This window comes from Macrobrachium nipponense, chromosome 10 (assembly GCF_015104395.2).
Source record: "Macrobrachium nipponense isolate FS-2020 chromosome 10, ASM1510439v2, whole genome shotgun sequence".
In the NCBI taxonomy this organism is placed as follows: domain Eukaryota; kingdom Metazoa; phylum Arthropoda; class Malacostraca; order Decapoda; family Palaemonidae; genus Macrobrachium; species Macrobrachium nipponense.
The window spans coordinates 95917358-95937732 of record NC_087204.1 but is presented as its reverse complement, the minus strand read 5'-3'; the positions used below and the strand labels follow the sequence as shown (position 1 = coordinate 95937732).

The 20375-nt window shown below is 36.5% G+C and overlaps 1 long non-coding RNA gene and 1 pseudogene across 1 annotated transcript; one reads left to right on the top strand and one right to left on the bottom strand.

Moving 5' to 3' along the window:
- LOC135224052 (uncharacterized) overlaps nucleotides 1–20375 on the bottom strand; it is an 87452-nt pseudogene that overhangs the window by 60204 nt on the left and 6873 nt on the right.
- Nucleotides 13177–16000, top strand: LOC135223778 (uncharacterized). Its single transcript, XR_010316586.1, has 3 exons — nucleotides 13177–13204; nucleotides 13423–13521; nucleotides 15761–16000. It is a non-coding gene; the product is annotated as an uncharacterized LOC135223778 (long non-coding RNA).

Here is a 20375-nt window from a genome sequence, read left to right as displayed (position 1 = left end):
AAACAAAGAAGCTGTATCTATGATTCCTCTAGACTAGAGTTTACGTCAAGATCCGCCTTCTTACCGAGGTCTTGTGTGGAAATCGAGAAAACGAAGCTCAGACAATGTAATCCATCATTATCATCATTCCCGAAGAAGTTATGGAGCTATCTATCAACACCGCCCCTCAACTCTGTGTTTAAATAATTCTTTCACTCGTGTCTTGAGCAACAGGCCTGAAGTCACCCAAGTAGAGAAATTCATTAAACGTTTTCTCATGCTTCTTTTTCCTATTACTTAATTTTCTTACAATGGCCGAGTTATTCCCAGGCCCGCTGAAAACTAATACGGGCTCCAGTGTAGTGCGTTAATGTCCGCCACCACATTATAGGCCTAAAGACTTAAAATTCTCGCGTGTTATACCAATATTGAAACTCTTCTTTAGTGACGAATATTTTTGGCTCGTTTCAGGCCACCAAGGTTCCCGTTCGAAAGAAACCCACATTGACAGGCCAGTATTCTGCAACAAAATTAATTCCTTGGCTATTAAATGACATGTATGTAGGCTAACCTGCAGGAAGAAGAGCAATGTATATCCTTTTAAAGCTTTTATAGAAAGAAAAGGATTACAATGATCCCGATGAGAAAGTTGGCCATAACATGAGTGAGAGGATGAATATTTTGCTTCTTAATCAGAAAGTTAAAAGCGACGGTTAAAGTAATCAAACGATCGTCTTAAAGTAGTCCTCAAGAAGAGGAACATTATTTCTACGAGAAAACCCACATTGTTAAGATGTTTAGATACGATTTTTTTTTTTACAGGCATTTGGTAAAACGTATAGCTTACTTTTAAAAAGTTTGCATCGTCTATATTTTCCTCTCTATTCCAAATAACCATCACACTGGTAACTTCAGTAACTTCCAGCAAGCTTTGTACTATAGTGGATGTGATTGTGTAGTCGGGTTTTGCAACTCGCCACGTAAGTACAGAACTCAAGGCTTAGATCACTGTCTTTATAGTCTTAGGTATTCCGTACTTTACAGTACAATTGTACGTCACACGAGCATTAACACACCATGACCGGTTTATGCCTCGGCACGAATTTGCTCCTCGCGAGATTCATGAGTGATAAAGCATTTGAACGCAGCAAAAATTCAAGGGATACTAAGCAATGTCAAAGGATAGGATAAGTCTGGTTGCAGTGAGAGTTTTAGGCACCTATGATTAGAGCTTGGTTGTTTCAGTTTTCGTAGACTCCTTGTTGTTGTTGAAATAAATATCAAAGAAAACACGAGAAGCTTTGAAGAGAAAAAATATTTCACGAGCAGAAAAGTGTGATCACGAATTGGTAAACACGAAGTAATATAATCTAACGAAGAAGCATTTTGAGCATTGCACTTTAAAAGATAATTTGCGGATGTTTGGTCGTTAAACGAAGTCCACCCATGGTTTGATAGATAAATATTTCTCCCTTTTTTTATAGGGAAAACGTTATCATGAAGTCTACAGACCTAATGTAATGACACAGGTTAATTGAAGAGTAATGCAATTATATCTGTAAGATAACCCAGTATGATGTTAATTAAGTTAGGCTTATGCCAGCGGGTGCTCTTGCTTCCGTAGCAACATGTAAATGATGATTAAAGATATTAGGCAAATTGAAATCTGAACGCATGTACGTTGGGAAAAGAAGATAATAATAAATAAAATGTTCTATGAAGAACGTGAAGGAGAGGGTAGACCTATGTTATAGTGACTTAGTGCTCAGGAAACTTTTTTATCTTGGTCCTTTTTTGTTTCAAATTTCGATGTTATGCCCTCAAACATATATATATATATATATATATATATATATATATATATATATATATATATATATATATATATATATATGTCATATCACATTACCGTGATTCATATATATAATATATATATATAGTATATATATATATATATATATATATATAATATATATATATATATGTGTGTGGTGTATGTGTGTGTGTGTGTGTGTGTGTGTGTTTTGTTCGTTTGATGAGGTGTAACGATAGATAATATTTTGTTAATTTTGTAGCAGGTTTCTGTAGTATTCTGAAGCTGATAGAGATGAGATTTAGTTTTCGTATTTTCTTTTGGGTAACTTCCGAATGTCATGATTGATTATGTCTTGAGATTATTCTCTATTTTTACGCAGAGGTTCTAGCAATGACAAGGGGTCTCTATTTAATAATTTTGTTCAGAATTATGGACATGCTGACCATGGGATACCTGTGCGGAAAATTATAGTATTGCTATAGGAGTGAGTCGATAGGGATTGACAATGTTGGTACTATAGCCCTACACGAACTTGAGGGACTGTACCTGGTTTGCATGTTGTTTCTCTCTGTCTGTTTTCCTCTTCGTGATAAAATGTGGTGGATAAAAGAAAAATTAGAGTAAAACCTTACCACTTCTCGAACGTCGATGAACGATTGAATGTAAAAGGCGGATCTGAAAAGAACGGTAAAACAAAAGAAACGCGCCTTGTACCTCCCACCAACCCCCCTCGGCGTACGGAGCTGCGTTGAAAAATAACAGGCGTCACAGAGGTGCCCTTACAGAGGTGCCCATAGCAACACTTATGTTACGTAACGGCTCCTTCTGAGAAGATCTTGCATCGGTCATCGGGTATGTTGTGAAACTGCTTGTATATTATTTCTGCGTGCTCGAATAAAGCAACTGACAAGGAGAGATAAATCAATTTTATGGGCAAGATTTTGTTTCGGTGTATCGCGTTACAGGTAACACAGAGATGCTTTATTGTACTTGGTATAAGAGTAAGACGCTATATTTTAAAGTTTATGGCATTCTGTCGTCTGCATGCACGGATAAAGTTAATGCTATCTTTGCCCCGTCAAAACGAACGAATAATGCAAATTCACAGGGAAGACAACGTGAAGGTGGCCAAGCCTCTCTTGATATTGAGAATTGAGAAATGCTTAATCCTACGTCAGGCAGTTTAGTGCCTAGAGAATATTTAATTTATATGTGGAGGTTGCTTATGGAGGTTTGCTTATCGTTGGGGGATTTCGCAGTTTGATTGTGTAAGAAACGGGAATATTTCTCTCTAGAACGTGGTACCATATCTCTGGCTCATAAATGTTATATAATATTGTATCCAGATTTAATTTATTTTGGTCTATCTATACTTCATGTCTTATTATACAGAAAAATGTAGTAAAATAAGTCTAAGTTTGATCACGGCCCAGTTTGGCTATATTTACTTATAAGAACTTTTCCCGTTTTCTGTGAATATCTTCGTTTCTCTATTTTTTTCGTTTTACCTTCTCAAATTAACTCAAGAGGGTTCACGGTAAGTATAAAAAAGACAAAATGAATTTTGGTGTTTATAAAGGGAGAGAATGAGCAGCGTCTACAAAAACAATGATAAGAAAAAGGACCCATCTGGCACCCTCTATTTCCTCGTCATCCCCTCCAAAGTATTATTATTATTATTAAGTTATTATTAATTATTATTATTATTATGGAAAATATAAAATTGTGTGAGGAAGGACTTAGGTCCGTGATCTATGTTTTCATGCTTTTAACTCTTATTCTTTCGAAAAAGGAAATTTATTCATACCTTTCTTCGAAGATTGCCAAAACACACACACACACACACACACACACACACACACACACACACACACATATATATATATATATATATATAATATATATATAATATATATATATATATCATTTTATGCTTGTGATTTATAGGATTCTTTTTAACCTCCAGTACCTTCTATGTTTTACACTAAGCAAAAACGATTAAAACAAAACAAAAATTGATTTAAATATTTCCAAAATGTATTCGAATAAACTATTGTCATAAATATAAGTGAAGAATCTCGTGTTAATTTATGGAATTATTCCGATAATGTTATTAGATATCCCATTTATTCCCTAGCTTTCATGAAAACATATATTTTAGGCCGCCATTATTTCTAACTGAATATTAATCCACCGATTCATCTTCCGTCAAGTGCCTGTATAATACAATTTTGTATGAATTATGTCACAATGTTTTTGTTAGAGTCTGTTTTTATAAAGAGGGAGACGATACTCTAAACCCAGTCTCTTTTGGATTGTTAGGCATTTATTCAAACAGCCTTTCAATGACAAGGGGGTGGGGGGGGGGGGGGCGGCGCCGGTGATTCACCCTCCTTTCCTCCATGTTACTCCTAACCCTCCCACCCCTTTTCCCCTTCCCCCCACCCACCCCAACCCCCATTTTGATTTTTTCATGAGAAATCTCATTTCAAATGAAGGTGATGGATATGCGTCATCACGTTTGATGGTATTTTTACAATTGATTCTTGTTCGTTTTCTTTATCATATGCTCAAATATAATATTTTTTAAATTAAATTCTGGGCAACTTCTAAGCGTTTCAAAAGCGTCTTTATTAGAAGAATTATCGATTTGCCGCCAATACGTTAGGCAGAGGCGATGGTCTTGGACTGAAGCACGTTTTAATTGTTTCTTTTATTCCTGTGAATGTGAAAATCAGTTTTCAGGTTACCTTTTACTTTGAGAAGTATTTTGAAGTCGTTCAGATACCTACATCGATCAACGATGGAACAACATGTTAAAGTACGGTCTGTTGTTCCATTTATTTATTTATTTATTATTATTATTATTTTTTTGCAAAAATGTTTTTTGTCAAACATTATTTTTGTATAATTTCTTTTGCCGAACTTTATTTTCAGCCTACAGTTGACTGTATCATGCAATAATTTTTCTTTGTGGGGGGACCTTACCTTACCTTACAGACCTTACAGCTAGTTCGGGTTGCCCAGGTCCCTCAGTGTGAGGCACCTCTAATTGTTAATGCATCTTCCGGTATATTTGCATCTTCAATCTTGGATGGTCTGGGATGCAGCTTAGATATTTGTCGAGCTTATTCTTAAACACATTTACGCTCACTCCTGATATGTTCTTCAAATGAGCTGGCAACGCATTGAATAGACGCTGCATATTCGATGCTGGTGCGTAGTGCATTAATGTCCTGTGTGCTTTCCTTAGTTTTCCTGGTATAGTTTTGGGCACTATTAATATTACCCTGCTGCATCGCTTCCTGATATTTTTAGCTCCATGATGTTTTCGGTAATTCCTTCTATCTATTTCCATGCCTGTATTGTCATGTAGTGTTCTCTTCTCCTTTCTAGACTGTATAATTTTGAAAATTGTAGTCTTTCCCAGTAGTCAAGGACCTTAACTTCTATTCTATAGCTGTAAAGGACCTTTGTACACTCTCTAATTATGTGATATCATTTTGGTAGTGGAATTTTAAAGTAATTTTAGGACTACTGATTGTGTTTTGTAATTATCGGAGGCCATGTTCTACTAAATAATTCGAACTTAATATATACATAATATTTTCAGACCGCTCTTCTGTCAGTCCTAACTTATTGGCTATTGTTATTAACACAGTTCAGTCATCTGAAATAAAATCAAGAAGCTCTTCGACCCATTCGAATTGTAAGTGAATTATTAACACTGAATATTTTCCTTCGTAATATTTCCAATTTCTTATATAGAACTTTGCTTTCGACCACGCTATGGATGCATGAAGTAGTCTTAATGTCGTTTTTTTTTTTTTATCGTTTTACCTAGGTAGGCGCTCGTAAAATTTGGCAAAAATATTGGAAAATCTATGTTTGTAGCGCTAACGAAGAAATAAACAGAGCTATGGTACAAGTGATTCATTTTTTGAATGTATAGTGTGAAAATCTCCACACCACCTTGCCGACATTTCTCATACCCGGCCAACGAGAAGAAGAAGAAGACCCAGACTGCTTGTCGCCCGATGACGTGAATCACCTGAGGAGGCGTTGCGCCTCGGGTGTCCCCTTTCCAGGTCAGAGGAATGCGAAGGTCATTTGGAGAGAAGGAGGGGGGTGGGGGGAAAGAAGGCAGCTTAGTTTACGACCCCCACGAGAGAAAGAAAAGATCAGCGCTCCAAGGAGCAGCGAAGGCGGAAAGATTTCACAGGTGTCGCTAAGACGCTCTTGAATCTCCTCTAAGTAGATTCCAATACCCCTGGGACTTCCGCTTAGAGAGGGTGGAATCCCATTTGGACCGGCAGCGACCGAAGGTTTGCCCTTTTAAATGACTTCAGGTGTTCACATCGATTATTGTATCTTATCTGGAAGAAGAAGCAAGAAGAAGAATTATGATCCAGCTCGGTTGTTTTTTTTTTTTCGGGCGCCACGTCTGTTCTGGCAAGACGGTTGGCTTTCCCCGCCATAAACAAGTCCCTGATAAGAGGAAATGGAACTCTCCCTCTGTACGCTAATTGCTCTCTCTCTTCTTCTCTCTCTCTCTCTTCTCTCTCGCTTCCTCTCTCTTCTCTCTCTCCTCTCTCATTTTACTCGCAATCTCGAAGTCCAACGAGCCTTTTCATAATAATAGTACTATTTCATATTCATTTGGCCTCCCTGTTTTATATTTATTTACACGTCAATGTGTGTATAGTTAGTCTGTCTGCCAAAATATACAGTTTTCATATAGTACTTGTCATCGCGTAGGCTCTTAGATTTATGGAATGTTTCACCCTACCGAATAAAACAACTGTTTGCGGGTTCTAAGATAATTATATATCAGCTGCGAATCTTTCTTGCTTGCCGCGTTGCATCAATAAAAAAGACAAAACATTTTATTTAGCTCATATAAATCTGACGATATCTCTCTCTCTCTCTCTCTCTCTCTCTCTCTCTCTCTCTCTCTCTCTCTCTCGTGATTCATTCATACTTCGTAAGCACTGGAACCTTGGAGTTGCAGAAAAAGTTTATTGGGTTTCATTCGCTGGGTCAAAAGGCGCTGCCTTTTATCTCTTAACTGCTATCTGCCAATTTCCATCGAATCCTTGAGGGTATTTGCATGGTTAGAAGAATGAGAATGAGGCTGAAAGACCGTAGGATATTTTTAAGGATGAGGCAGGAAAGATGTCTGTCCATTTCTTGTTGATACAAAATCTAAATATATATAGATACCCCGATTGGATGTTGTTGTTCATATCAGCCAAATATGGAGGTAATGGCCATATCCTCTTAACCCTTTATTTTATATTAGGGGTATGTGGTGCACTTAGTGTGATTTTTGCGTTAGGTGGCTTACATTGGAGCCCTTTCCTGGTGCATTGCTCCGTAATGTCGGGTCTTGTCAGAAGCTATAGATAAAGTTGTGGCGGATGAAAGTGATATTAATTACCCTCCCCTCCTCCTTCTCTCTCTCTCTCTCTCCTCTCTCTCTCTCTCTCTCTCTCTCAAATTTTTCTTTAAATCCCTTTTATCTTAGATCGCCTTACCTTTCTCCCGGTAGTATCGGTAAGTAAACGAGATATTCAAGTTCAAGCTTTCACATTGCTCAACACAGAAGTCCTCACTCACATTCAACTTTTTTTTTTTAATTACGGCGCGGACTGGTCCTACACATTACAAATGATCATCCATTCATTAGTCCATCTATTCAATATTTGACGTTTTAAAGTATGGCCTTCTTTTCATTTCTTCTTTGTTTTCTTCTTTCTGATTTTCATTGGAAAGAAGGGGTTATAGGTCAGCTTTGCATTTTCTATGATGGGGTGTTATGATTTTGTCTTTGAATAACTGAGAGAGAGAGAGAGAGAGAGAGAGGTAATAATTTCCACCTCTGAAACTTATTTGAGTCTCAGAGCGAAAGAAATACATCAGATTACGAACTGGGTTAATATCATACAGCTTGTCTGCTGTCACAATAAAGATTTTGGAAATTCACCGAATTTAATTTTATGAAAAATATCTTTAGGATAAGGTGCTAAAATTTCATCACATAAATGAAAAAAGTATTCATTCTCTTAACTGGGTAATTCTTTCGTTTTTAATTTTTTGTTGTTGTAAATGTAAAAATGGAAAAATTTGGATTCCCCATCGAAATTAGGCAATATCTCCAAGACGTTTTTTTCAAGTATTGGACAAATGATGCCAGCAGCGTTCTTTTTTGTTTTTTGTTCAGAACGAAGCTAGGATGCATGCTTCTAATAGGTCGGTTAAAAATTTAATACAAAATCATTTACATTAATAACATTCCTCCAAATTTCCCGCAGTTTCAAATCTACTAAATACAGGGTGTCCATAAAGTCACAGTACCATTACAATATTTATTGCTTGTAATGGTGCTGGACTTTATGGACACCCTGTATGATGAACATGCGAAATAATTTTAGATTGGAGCAAGACAACGCGAATAGTTTCTTCAGCTCCCGAGAACCACAAGATGCCTACTACCATATCGGGATTTATATTCCCTAGTAGGTGTCAGAGAATAAAAAAAATGTGGCAGTCCCAATGTGGGGTGGCGGATATTGTAACTAACCAGAAAATGCGCAATATCACGTCATCATGCCTCCTTGGTCATATCCGTATATGGCAAGGAGACAGGAAACGATGTTGTGTAGATTGAGGATGGACATACAAGACTCACCCATGGGTTTTTGATGTCCCATGAAAATCCTCCATTTTGCGATGATTGTACTGTGTCCCTGACTGTGAGACATTTGCTGGTTGAATGTCCCAGACTTGGGATTGGAGACATAAGGTTCCTTGTCTTGGGGATGTTTGATAGAGGAGGTAATTTTATCCTAGCTACAATTCTTGGAAAGGATTGTAATATAGAGCAGTTATATATCTTTATGAGGGAGGCTGTGGCCTCCTCAACAAAATTTAGATTATATAATAGAATATCTATGTAAGAATTTATATATTTGAACAAATATATATATAAATATATATATATTTTTAGATTTTTTATATGAAATTAATTTTAGATTTAATTCTACTTTCTATCTAAATTTATTTCGGTGTCAACAACCGAGATGTTATGACACCAGTTTTTAACAGACATATCAATCTTTAATCACTGCACCACCATAGGAACAGGGTGATTTAGACAATATACTTCAAGAAAATACTTCAGGAGGAAATGGAAAATTGTCTGTTTCATGCCACTGCAGTTTGCGAGGACGTACAGTATTAGAATTGGGGGAATTGGGGTTTAGCTTAGAGGAACACAGAGGATCATGATTTTAGGTGGTAATTATCAGGCAATTACAACACATCGTATACCACGCAGCTGGGCGCGACAAAAAAGCAATTGCTAACAAGAACACAGACTGGAATATACTTAGCTACTTGTGGATCATCTCACAGTAAGCTTTCTATTGACAGATTGTAACAACGAATCCAGGTAATAATGTCACAGGGGAACATGTCACAAATTTCGGCTATGAAAGTCACAGGAAAAAAATCTCATTAATTATTCCTAGATAGTGACTCCCAAGGGTTTTAACCCGGCATGTTTCCACCTTTGAGCGTGGTTTAGTATACAAAGCTCGTTGGGGCGGTTACCGTAAAAATGTAAACAAAAGGCTGTAAATTAATTGTGATTTTTTTTCCTAGCCGCAATTGTGACATTTTCCCCGTGACGTTATTACCGGCCACGACGACGACAATGGAGACTGTGTTACACCAGTTGACAGATCTGCAAAGTCAACATTTGAAGTTTTTCCACTTGGTTCTCCTGCTGAGAACATTGGCACTTGTTCTGTATCCTCTCAAGTGAAAGTGTTGGCAACGAACTAAAAACGCTCTTGTTATGGGCAGACATAAATCTTCTTTGGTTGCTGGACTTTGCCGTAAGTGTGGTGAAGTATGAAAGAGATTAGGAAGCCTGGTGTGCATCTCAGGGCTACGACTAACCAACGGAAAACGTCTAACATCAATGTACATGCCAATCCATATTGAATACTGATATGGCTTCCTCTGCTTCGATCGACTTGATGCCATAAACAGGAGGTCAACAAGACATTGATTGAAAAAGGTTTGTCCACTGGATTTTTTTTTTATTTTATATACAAGCTACCATTTGTACTACAGCCATGAAAATGTATTGTCGAAATCACATGAAAATAAACGCTGTATTTTTTAAAAATAACTATCTTTAGTTTGATGCAAAAACACGTTGACTAGACCTTCTTACAGTTTTTTTCTAAGTACCTCATATCAGTAAGCTATAACGTCCGCATATAGTTCATTATTAACTGGCGACACACACACACACACACACACACATATATATATATATATATATATATATATATATATATAGATATACATATATACATACATACATATATATATATCTATATATATATATATATATCTATATATATATATATATATATATATAATATATATACAACTGACACGGCTTACAATGCGATACCTTTACATTGTGCTGTTGAGCTGTTCATGAAAACAAACAAACATTCCTAATTTAATTATCTTTAGTTCTTAACTTTTATGAATGCAAAATTATCATATGTCTAACTTTTTATTAACGGAATAAGAGGAAGGCACATCGCCCGAACCCATTCTAAACACCTGCACTCAATTTGTTAAAAAAAGATTAAAACGATCCATAATTGTCCAACTGACCCTTCCGCACCAGAGGACGCATTTACACTCGGCCAAATTTCGGCAATGGTCCCCCGCCCCCCACCTTGACTGATTGCCCCAAACAAAGCAACGTCTAAAGATTTTACGACTCTGACACCTCCCACAATGAAGATGCTGAGAGGCAAAGGTGGCAAAATTCTCTCCGCTGATAGGATATTCACACCTGGAGTCATTAAGGGAAGGTTTGGCTAAGTCTGTTTAATCCTAATCTTATCAGCAGATTTTCTCGCCTCTGTGGAGAGATGTTTTGAGACGTGTTCGCTCTCTCTCTCTCTCTCTCTCTCTCTCTCTCTCTCATTACAACTGCTGTTAATATGTCCCTTTTCGTTCACTCCTCCGTTTCATATTTCGTAATTGATGATTGTTGCTCTTTTATATTATGGCTTTTCCTTTCAGCAACGGTCTTTCCATTCATAATTATCTGCGCTGATAGAATTGTTTATTGTGCTCCAATCTTCAAGTTCGATTCGCCCGATAAAAACATGAAGATTAGCGGAGATTAGAAAGCGTAAACCAGGGGATTGGATTATAAATTCAGTATCCGTTAACAAATTCAGATTCTAGACGTATGGCATATCTCGTGTCACTGATTCACTCGTTAACAAATATAGACAATTTAAGTCGGATGTATGAAACATTTGGGGATATTTATGAGAAAAAAGTTTAATTTCACATATTTTTATCAAGCAGTTTTTCCTCACAGTAGCGACGGGTTAGTCATTAGAGGGATAAGTCGTTAGAGAAGGCGTGAAAACTTCGCTGCTTTGAGGGTCTATGGTTGGCAATTAGCACTCTGGAGGAGCACTGGAGAAGGGTCACTTCTTGGAGGAATAATACTTGCCAAGATTCTCCAGGTGTCAAAAGACGCAGCGAAGGAGGATTTGTTAATGACTGGGTGGATTAGTACTATTCTTCGGAGGGGTTCGTTTTTGTTTTTCCCAATTAACGGACATAACATGCCCTCCTTTATCGGATTTATAGACTACAACCTCGAAGAGATCACGAAAAGTTATCGCAGGAGAAATGTGACAATTCTCTGTCGTAGGAACCAAGGTCTAGAGAATATATACTCTCTAGACCTTGTAGGAACCAATATTATTTGAGTGGGAGTTTTTCATCAACACAAGTACAGCTTTAACTGTGGTTGTAGTTGGCGTTGTGATGGGGGCAATAAGCATTATTCACGAAGCAAGTAGGTTTAGATAAAATTTCCATTTCAGCATAATAATTTTTATGATGTTCCCACAGAAAACTAAAGTTGCAGCGTATATAACAGCTGCTTAACCTTCGATTAAAGGGTAACAACAAACCAGGCTCACAATTATTCACAGAAGAAATATGGAAGATACATGAAAGAAAAGAAATGTATTAGTTATGGGCAGGGTTACAGAGCTCACTTTATCGTGATAGAAAAAAACTACCTTTATTTAAGGAAATAATACATCTTTAATAGCACAATCGATGTATACGTAAAACGGAGCTGAATATAATAAAAATATCGAGGCATGTACTCAGTTGTAAAACTCTGACTGCACAGGAGACGAAGCATACACAAAGGGTCACTTATTCATAAGTAATATGAATAATCCTTGCCGTGAAAGACATCAGATGTATACATGCCTTTTCTAAAGGTGCCCATGACCTGTCAAGACAGAGACAGTGAAAACGCTGTGAGGCAAGCGATTCTTCAATTTACGCTTGCATACAAAAGTGTATGCATGACTTAAAAGGTTAAATAAAATGTATGCAGGAAATGGGCCACTGAACGAGAACTGAGTTTTCTCAATAAAAATAATACTAAACATTAAATACAGGAAAGTAATAACTGAATTATAGATATGTCTTCCGTATACAGGGCAAATGTATTCGACAATTGAAGCTATGAATCTTAGCGTCACAATAGAGTTCATGTAAGCCCACTTCACGAAAACGTAAAATGAACTAAATTTCATCAGTAGTTTTTCCGAATATTCTAAATATTTTAAAAACTCAGTAAAGAATTCCTGTGAATGACAGCTTTTATCTTTTTCTTATCTTTATTGACTGAATCAGACACTTATCGGAACATTTAGACTTGATCATATCAAAATGTTTAATTTTATTAAGTATTGTGATTTAAATTTTAAATTGAAAACTTAAAATTTTTTGGAACTTTTGGCGAATATTCCTGATTAAGATTTGGATCTGCCGTATAAAATTGGTAATGTGGACCACTTTTTTTTTTTTTTTTTTTTTTTTTTTTTTTTTTTTTTTTGAAGGTAGTAAGTTTAAAAGTGGTTTAAATTCAAGAGACCCGTAAATTTCTAGATCTTTAGATGGATGGCTCTGTCAATTGTTAGCGACTATTCAGCGAATACTGATCAAATATAGTTGATAAATTCCGCAATAAAAAACTACAAAATGGTTCATGAATTTTTTAATCTGACGCCATCTTAATTAATTAACCAGATAGTCAGCCAGTTTAGTTAGTCCATCACACCAGCAAAACTTTTTAAAACGAAGACGATAGTATCTACCCCTCCGATACTAAAGAGTCCTTGATTTTCAACGGAGTACACAAATGGGGTAAGCGACGCTATGTTGCTATTTTGCGCTTACTGTCCGAAGTCTGAACGTCGTCCTCTGTTGGGAGACTTCTTTTTTTTTTTTTTTTTTTTTTTTTTCTCGATCAAGGAATTGAATGAGGTATGAGTGCATTAGTTTGGACAAGGTGTTTTGATTGATAATGGGGTGCAAAGTATTTTTTTTTATTTTAGAATTTCGTATTGATAAGTGGTATTATTGACACAATTTTTTTTCTCCAGGATTTTTTAAGTTTTCAGGGGTTGTTCTTAGTTTGATTTTCGTAACCACTTTAACATTTACGCTATTTTAAACCCATACTAACTTGGTTGTTATTGCAGGTTAGAGGAATCCCGATGACCATAGGGTAAAAGGAACTAGTACAAAGGGTCTTTTGAAACACTTTCGTGCACTAAGTTCCCAGCCAAGGATAATTTCAGGTGAAAGAAATTTTTGATAAATTTACGCAATTATGGTTAAATGGTGTTAAGTTTTTGCACCAGTTTAAGTTTTAAGTATACTCTTTATTTTGATATAACTTAAGGTTATTTTATAGTTAACCAATTAGGACGAAACTTCGTGTAAGTTTTAGCCTTCCATGAACACAAAACTGATATTTTAATAAGATCAGATTACTTTTGATAGTTAAGTGAGGTCAGGCTTAGAATAATACTTTTGCTTGATCAAGCTTATCGGGTTCCTTGGAGTTAGTATTAAGTCTTGAAGCGAATGGCTTTATTGAAATTTGGAGGGACTGAATTCAGTGATGGTGTTCTTACTTATGTAGTTCGTTGTTAGAGAACAGTTGTTAGGGATAAACTAGATTCAGAGGTACTGAAGTTTTCATATAAATTGAATATTGGAGAATAGTACAGCGAAAATTTAATCTTTTGGATAAGTACAGAGAACTAGAATTAACTAAACTTAATTTGCTATTTATCTGCTTTGGGGCTTGTTTATAATTTAGTTTATAATTTAGAGCATAAGGAGTTCTGATGGGTTGTTATTTCTCAGAACAAAACTGTTACACGCAAATATAGCTTTAGTATTGTAAACGATCATAGGAAGTAGTGGGATAATTTAAAGATTACCTTACGTAAACTGTTACATGAAAATACAACTTTAGGATTGTAAATCCGTAAAATTAAGTTATGGCTTTTTACAGGAACTCTAATACTAGTTTGTGGTAGTTTGAATCCAATAATTCAAGTGTGAGTTTGTTTGGAGGTTTCCAACAATGTTTCATTAAAGTGAATAGTTTATGTAATGTGGTAGCTTTGAGTGTCTTGCAGATGAATGGTAATTGTGTTTCTCTTATGTGAAGTTTTGAGTGTTAAGTGAATTATTGATGTTCGTAGATTTTAAACTTCAAATCTTACTTTTTCTCAACTTAAGTCCACCTATGCCGGGGGGGCTGCTGCCACCTGCTAGGCAAAGGTGGATTTACAATTGTACATGATGGTATTCGCCATGTACAATTGGAAATCTTTACCTCAGGGATTTTACCATGGGCTTCTCTTAACACCAAAGACTTTTTTTTTTTTTCCCCACCGTGGCATTATTTTTTTTATTTTCACAAGGCTTTGGGTTTTCTACCGCTTTTTTTTTTCCAGAAAGTTTAGTTTTCCAAAATTTTTCCCCAAAATAGAATTCTTCCATGAGGATGGTCTGTCCACCAATGGTGGTTGGTTTTTCTCCAGTAATGGACATGTTTTTTCCACAATGGGAGTTTTTCCACCTCTGGCTGGTTTTTTTGTTTTTTTCACTTTTTTTTTTTTATTTTTATTTTTTTTAAATTTTTTTGTCCACTGATCATGGTTTATTGCAACCTTATGCTTTTTTCGACCATTGTCATATTTTGAATGTTTTTCCAAAACTTAGTTTTTTTCACCCCTTGGGTGTTTTCCCAACTAAAGCAATTTTTCTTGCCCCCCCCCCCCCCCCCCCCACCCCCCCCCTCCAACACACACAACCATGAGGTATGGTGTTCGCTTCCTTGCCATGGTTTTTCCAGATAAGAGGTTAGTTTCCCCCACCATATTTCTTTTTTTTTTTCTCCCCCCACCTGGGGTTTGGTGTTTTTCAGTTCTTATCTTTTTGTTATGGACCGTGGGGGCGGGGGTGAGCTTTCTAAATCCACTGCATAAACTTGCTACAGTGGCTTAAATGTCTGTAAAAAATTGTTTTTGAACTTTAAAAACATTAGATTATTTCAACTTGGGTGATTTTATTTTGTACTTTGGACTTCGTCTTCAACTTAATTTTCTTAAATGTTTTAAATGCGATTTTTTTTTCTTTCTAACTAGCTTTTTCGGCTGGTATTTCTGGTAAAGGCTTCAGTGTTGTGTACTTTTTTTTTCTATTTCGTTTATAGGTATTTTGTTTATAAAGCTCATTGTAAGAGTTTTTAATTTGAGTTTAATGTGGGGTTATTAAACTTTTAAAGGAATGAACAGTCTTTAGCTCGTACTTGTTAATTTCATTTTCCTAGTGTATTTCACTTTTAAATTATCGGATGTAAAATTTGGTAGAGCAATTTCGAAGTTTTGCACTTAAAATCCAATTTAAGCAGTTTTAATTTGCTACAAGTTTCATCCAGCAGACCATCAATTAATTGTATTGAAATCTTGAAATTTTTTAATTCAAAATTTCCAATGTTTGACAACTTTTTTTAACCAGGTTTGCCAGTGTTGACCAGAGTTAGTAAATGGCAAGTTTAGAAGACATTACCAGGAAGTAAGATTGGAGAGATGACTAGATTCGTGGTGAGCAAAGCTAAGCAGCTGTGAAAGGGACTGGTTGGGTGTGACACCGTAATAAAGGTGACTAGAAACTTCTTACTAGAGATTGGTTCGTTTCAATGTCTTGAGTTGATTCATTCCAGTATTATGGATGTAGTTTTAAAGTAAATGAGGTTGAATCTGGTTACTAGTGTATTTTTTCCTGATTGTCATAAGAGGTTGTAACTTTTGGCATTAAAGTTCTAAAATAAGTTAAGAAATTAAAAAGAGCCCCAGCGAAACATGTTTAACTAGGCTGACTGAAAAATCCAACTTTGAGCAAGAATTTTGTACGAAAATCTCAACTTCAAATGGTAGCAAAGGCAATGTTGCTAATGCAAATGAACTTGCACTTGCAAAAAGGTAAATTTTTAAGCAACAAATTAGGGTTGTCTGGGCAGAGCGGTAACAAAAATGTTGCTTGGAGCTCAAAAAGTTAGATCTATCTGTAAAGTGACACCCGAGTCAGTGGCTGACAACTGAGCGACTCCTAGAGGGTATTTATGTCCATAGCCTCTTAGTAGCCCATAGAAATAGCTCGAGTTAATCTTACAATGAATGCCTTTGGTAAAAACATGGAGAATCTGGCAAGAGAAGCGTGGCGTTCGGTAGAAAATATTTGTGATTAGGATAAATTGTATGTTTTGTGAACAATTACAACACTGACAGGAAGATTAGCAGTGGATGGTAAAGATTATAATACAGCCAATGGAACCGATTGGTTGTGTTCATCACCAGGAAGACCGTAAACTTTCCAACTGGAGTTAGGCTTGAGCCTTTTATATTTTAAAGTTTAAAATTTAAATCCTGTGGTATGTAATATGGATTCTTGCAAAGTACTGCCAGGAAACACATCAAAGTCGAAGAAATCTTTGTCTATTGTAAATCATAGTATGTTACAGGAAGTAAGATTTAGACTGAGCATTTGGCCGTTGCCGTACACTATAATCTGAAAGTACTGAGCCTTTTGCACGCGAGTTGAGAAGGGGGAAACTCAGAGTAAAAGGTTTGACACCAATTTGGTTATAGTTCAGCCTTAAGTTCCCCCACCATAAACCACTTCAAATATGTCAGAGGCTAACAACCTTGTACTACATTTGGGGATAATAGTAGGTAATGCAAGTCCATAGTAAAACTAGAAACTAAAAGTACCACAATACTCGGACGTAGAACACCATATATAACCAAGAAAATAAAGCGCTATCGATCATGACAGAAGCCCTTCCACATACGGGAATGAAAGACAGACGGGCACTCTGATTTGCCGGTAATTAACTCTTAGCGTTATTTTACTGTGACGTCAGAAGCGCAGATACAACGGGAAAAGTTGACTTTCCCCGCTTCTGACGTTACACTGAATAGTTCGTCGAGCTAAGGTCGACTGTGTGGACGGGACTGTAATACCAGATCAAACAGTCCAAGCCAGGCACAGGCAGGTAAACCTATGACTTTGGCCACACTCGTGATGGTAATCTATCCCCAAAACTGTAACAGTGTCGGTCAGCCGTGCATTTGCTCTTGTGAAAGGGGCTTGGCAGTCTGGACGAAGTTCATAAGCTATAAATGATTAATTTGAAGCTGGTTGACAGGCAGTAAGAGTTATGATCCAAACGCTGATAAAATTCAATTCTAAAACAAAGATCTAGGGAAGTTAAGTAATCTGGCTCTTAAGTCTTTAAGGTAGATTTGAAGGAAGTTGGTTTTTTTTTGTATCCATATTAGGAAACTTAAGTTTTTAAATAAACTTTAATCCATATTTTTGAGCTGGTCTGTGTAGGTTATGCATCCTTCTGGAACTATTTTACATATGGATACTGATTCTGATCAAATATTTGAAGTTCTGAACAATTGCATTTTAGGAGAAAGTATAGTAGGAAACAAATATAATGGACTAAGTTTCCTTAACGAAAATCCAATTGGTAATAGCGTGTTTAGCTACAGAGCTCTATGATTCAGCTATGCACTGTACATAATATGGCTGTTTTAAAAAATCCATATGGTGGTTTTAAAAAAAATCCAGGAGTAATTAATGGACCATCTATGTTCTGGGATTTTAAACCAGGTCTGTCATTGATAAGTTTTGTTTTATCGATTTTCTCATGGTCTTAAATTCTTTATATAATGCATGGTGACGTGAGCGTTATAAATTATTGAAATGGTATAATAATTGCGTTGCTAACTATGCTATTCTTCAAAACCATTGTTTTTATCATGGTTGAGCTTTTGATGTTTTTCTTGGAAAGGAAATGACCTATTCATCGTGAGTAGTCAGAGGTCCTGTCAGATTCGGACACTGCCCTTGATTACGGAAGAAAACCTGTTTGCACTAGATTCAGTACACCAAGAATATGTAGGTTCATTTATGAGCTGAAGAGTCTTTAAACTGACGGAACTATTCTGCAGATCTGCCTTGCTGATCAGTAGCACTAGTCGATCTAGTCTTGTTACTGAGCACTGATGTCAACAAACTCTGTATATGTTTTGGGACGAGGGAAAGTAATAAGCTCGTCTTTATTTGCAAACGAAGTAAGTCGTTCGTGTTTGCACCGAGGTCACATAACCACTGTGGCATTGATGGTCATATCTGCTGTAATGCAATTTAACCTAACTCGCTCAACCTCTGACAATATGTGGGACACCTTATCTACAGTCAATGTCCGTAGTTTCATGCTAGGTTTGACCTACACCAGTGAGCAGTGGCATGGTCGGTATGGTGTTGGCGTGCTACATCTGTGGCCGCAAGTTCGATTCTCGGGCATTCCATTGAGGTGTGTGAATGTGTATTTCTCTCGACGTGGTTCGGAAGTCACGTAAAGCCGTTGGTCCTGTTGCTGAATAACCATTTGTTCTATGCAACGTAAAAATACTATGCAAACAAACAAAAACAAAATACACCAGTGAGGCTGAGTACTATTGAATTTGACTGTGTTATTCGACGGCCAATAGTTAATACTAGCCATACCATGGAAAGAGGACGTCCGTAGCAGATTGCTTCGGCCATAAGAACTTTTTTTTTTTTTTTTAAGTTAAAGGTAAATCAAGAACTCGACATATGACTAGGCGTAAGTCAAAAGCACTTGAAGGATTTCATAACGCGAAGAACGTAGGCTTCGATAAAGCCGTGGTAATGGAGATAATTCTTTTAAAACACTCCCTTACACTCCTTATCTGCCGGCTCCTATTTTCGGGTGACATCGGGTCTTGAACTGTTTTTTGTTTCTAATCGTTCCTAGTGATAAGCCGCTTGGTTAAAGCTTAGGAAAGCTGCGGTACTAGATGTTTTGGAGGATGTTATTCTTTAACAAACACAAGCTCCTGAACATACTGGCATTTGCAAATTCTCCGTGATATACTATATGTAATATTTTTTCAAGGAGACACTGGTGTTTTAATTGTTCAACAAAACTGGGTGGTACCAAACAAAGTCCAGAATGTATAACGATGAGTGTATACCCAAGATGGCTATTCAATGAAATATAGGTGTTTGCTTAAGTCAGGACATACGTCATTTACCACACTTTTCCGAGTTAGTTGGTTTAGATTAAGCTGGCCATTTACCAGCAAGGGTTCTTGGTGAGTGTGGCGATATATGGAAGGTCTGGCCTGGGCCTTTAGAATCAGCTGAACCAACGAAGACGACTCAGTTACTCGTCAAATGGCTTGTTATAATTGACAGCCACTTAATTTCTCGATGAGGGGAGCACGTAGCCCCCGTTGGTTGTCAGCAAGGTTTATGTCAGTGACAGGTCCACACACACAAACACGTCCACATACATAGAAATTCTTATAGTCTGACTGCAACTATGAAACTGGGTCATGGAATTTAAATGTAAACTCGAGAAATAGGACAATCTGAAAGTCTGAAATATTCTGGACGTGACCTAAGATTAAATGTTATCAAACAGGCAGTTTAAAATCTTGCCAATGGTTATTAAAACTGAAAAATGCTTATGCAACTGAAAATATGCTTTTGCATGAATAGTTGCAAAGCTAAAATCAATCTTCGGATGATTTGCTTGAACTTAAACTATGGTCGGAGAAACTAGCAAGCATGACGATTTTACGTTGCAAGAATCTTCAATGTTTGCCAGTTTCTCCGACCGCAGTTTAAGTTCCAAATCATTAGAGGATAGATTTAGTTTTGTAACCATTCATGCAAAAGTAGATATTTCAATTGCTTGGTAGCACAAAAAAAAACTCAAAAAAGCATTTTTTCAAGATAATTTGGTTAATACTGGCAAGATTTGAACTGCCTGTTGATAACATTTAATCTTAATTTACGTCCAGGGTATTTTAAATTCTCAGATTTTCTATTTCTCGAGTTAACGCAAAAAAAATCTTTGATTTTTAACAGGGTTGCAGTCAGACTATGTATATGTTTTTTATGTAAGTGGACGCGCTTGCGCGAGGACCTGTCTCGCCATAAACCTTGCAGATGATCAAGAAACAGAGAGAGAGAGAGAGAGAGAGAGATCTTCCTAATCCGAATGAGCCAAATGAACTTGAATATTTTC